A 3,244-nucleotide genomic window follows, 5' to 3' on the forward strand; every position below is an offset into this window, starting at 1 on the left:
CCGGATACAGATCAATATTCATAAGATAGTTCGGTACGAATCGCGTCACGCTCATTGACTATGGCGGCCCGGTATTATTATTTTAATCAGTTCGTATAATGTCTCTGCAAATTACATAGTAGATTGGATTTAATGACCGGAAGAACTAACGCGGTGTGTCAGCAACGGATGAGAAATCACTATAAAACTGAAAAGAGGTCTTCTTATATGTATAACTTTTATACGCATAATGCATAATTTAAGCATAAACGTTTTTTAATCTAAATTTAATCAGTCACGTTTCAATAGATTTATTTATCTGGAATCTTCTGAATTATTATGCATTTTTTGTCATATTTTATTCAAATGAAAATTATTTAGCACATTTTATATTTTTTCTAGATTTTCATGTTAAACACGTAGAGAAAAGAGTAAATGATTGTTTCATTTAATAGGATTAAATGTAAAGATTAGGCGATTTTTCGCAGTAATTGACGTAATAGCATCAATAAACCGTTGTTATTTTTCATCGTTTAGGTTACTGTAAGCCTCGAATGTCTGGGCGACGATTTATATTCTTATTAACTTTCACATACAAAAGAGGCGTTTAATTATCGACATATCACTGTCCGACTTAAGGCGACGCTAAGAATACCAACGCGAAACGAGGACCACCCCTGTTATTGATTGTTTCCTTGTTTATTGTATATATTAGATTTAATTCGAAGTTCCGGTAGATCAAATCAGAGGGGAGGCTAGGATGTAGTGGTGTGCGTCGGCGAAGCTGCAATAACTGTCAAACGGTTTCCTCGTTTTTAAATCCCTCTTGTAAAGTAAAATGAGACAAGCCCAGCGGCTCTTCTCTCTCTCTCTCTCTCTCTCTCTCTCTCTCTCTCTCTCTCTCTCTCTCCCATTCCCCCCCTCTCTCCCTCTCTTTTTCTCTTTCTGCCGTTTCTCTCTTTCTCTTTCTGTTTCTCCATCCTTCGTTTCGCGGAGGTCGGTAAAGCCAATCCCGTGCTGAGGGTTGCACAGCATAGAATCATGGTGTACGAGGGTAAGCGAGCGGGGAGCAGGAGGGAGTCATCCACCCCGATTCTCTCCCTGCGTTCTCTATCTCTGATAACTCACGTCAATACAACGCTACAACCTTCCAAGAACCGGAGGTGCTCTCTCTCCTGAAGATTTACCGTTTGACAGTTTTATTGGCCGATGTCGATTGGATTTCGAAATCATGTCGTACCTCGCGATCTCTGGGCGATGCGGATTCTTCCGTTGGAATTAATATCAAATTTATTTGGACTCTTCTCCTCTCCTCTCATGTTATATATTTCATAAATAAAAGAAAAAAACTAAAATATTAGTTTATAAGTTTACGATATAATAAGACGAAAAATATATCTTGTAAACTACGAATATTCTCAAATGTGATTGATATTATTACTTTTAATCTTTAGAGAGTAGAAAAAGATTTTTCAAATCTTATAAGTTTTCCTCGGGAATAAGATTTATTATACTATAATTCTTTGTATTCCTTGTCTCAAAATGCGACACTGTTTCAGTGCCACTATAATTGTTTTTTCCATCGTAAAGGCTAATAATTAATTTTAAAAATGATAAAGAATTGAGTTATACGCTTTAAGATTTTGAAAATTTCTAAGCTTGTCTCACATGTCTTACAATGTTTGTCTGTATAATATATATTCAATATAAATTTCATTAAGCCTTTACGTTTTCAATAATTTTTTTAGAATTCCTCCAATTAGCAACATGAGTGTGTAGAGACCCGTAGATGTGTATTCGCAAAAGGAGATCATATATACTTCCCTCGGTTTTCGAAGACACATATTTTTGTTCCGATAATGATTCAGTTTTGGACAATTATTAACGTACTTTGCGATCTCGAAATTGCCTTATTGTAATAATGCGGTTCACGATTACAAATAACTGAACGATAAATAATCGATGTATATTCGTCAAGTACTATGCACACACATGTATGTATATGTATATACATATAGACTTACTTAATAATTTATATTATGCGCGTGCACATAAATCGATGGATCGATAAAGAAAGCCATGATATATTGGCTAATTTGACGTATCGCGAGGCTACCGATCGTACCATCCATGTACGGCCGAATGACCGACTGTAAATTACTGGCACGTCTGCGTAAAAACACGAAAGACTTGATTCTCTTGACGGACGTGAATGTTCATCGTCGTCGAAGCCTCATCGACGCTTGATGCCCATTAATTTCCGTTCAATATAAATGTTGAATTGCCTTTTCAAATCATGCATACTCTTCCGGCGCTTCATAAGTTCGAAAAACATCTTGGCTTATGTCTCTGCAAAATTTTTATGTGTCGTACATTAAATATACGAACATTACTGGCAGAAAATGAATATGGAGAAGTAAATAGTAATATAAGGATTATGAGTAAAAAAATAATATATTTTTTTAATACAAAATTATTATTATGAAAATTAAATTCAAATCTATAACATGTGCTATGCAAACTTGTGTGTTAAGTTAAAATGCTGGGACTACATTATTTGAAACTTAAAATTAAATGCAATTATTTAAATTGATAGAGAAGAGTAAAAATTAATATTATTTATTAGGAGATAAATATTGTCTTATGTTTTTGAACATGTATATTGGGCTACACGTTCTCTTCATAATAATAATGTTTTTGCCTTCCATCGGATGGACCACCGCGGAGATAAAGTCGTCCTTCCTCGTTCAACCTAGAATCTCTTATGCCCGCTTTTGATCTCGACAGCAGCGATTTGTTTAGTCTCTTTCGTAAAATTCTAACGCGCGCTTTTAGCAGAATTCATCGTTGAAAGAAACATATAACGATGAGATCATGAAAAAGTCAAATCTGGAATCATCTGAATTATTGCAATAAAATTGATACAGTAGCTAAATAAGAGATGTCAAAGTGGAGAAGTTTTACGCATAGTTTTTATTACATAAAATTTATCGAATCTATTAGAACATTAATTTAAAAAAAAATATTGTTACATATTTCATACTGAACATTGAATATTACGTAAAGGTATTGTAAATATTTTAATAATAATATATTAATTATTAATAATATGTTAAAAATATTTTTAAAAAGATGTTATAATAATTAAAAATAAAAATTATTCCAAACGTTAAAATAATACTTTATAATAATACCTTATAATTGGTTTATAATAATAAATGAAAAGGTTTTACACACACACACACACACACACACACACACACAC

The sequence above is a fragment of the Atta colombica genome, unplaced genomic scaffold (genome assembly GCF_001594045.1).
Source record: "Atta colombica isolate Treedump-2 unplaced genomic scaffold, Acol1.0 scaffold1, whole genome shotgun sequence".
Classification (NCBI taxonomy): Eukaryota; Metazoa; Arthropoda; class Insecta; order Hymenoptera; family Formicidae; genus Atta; species Atta colombica.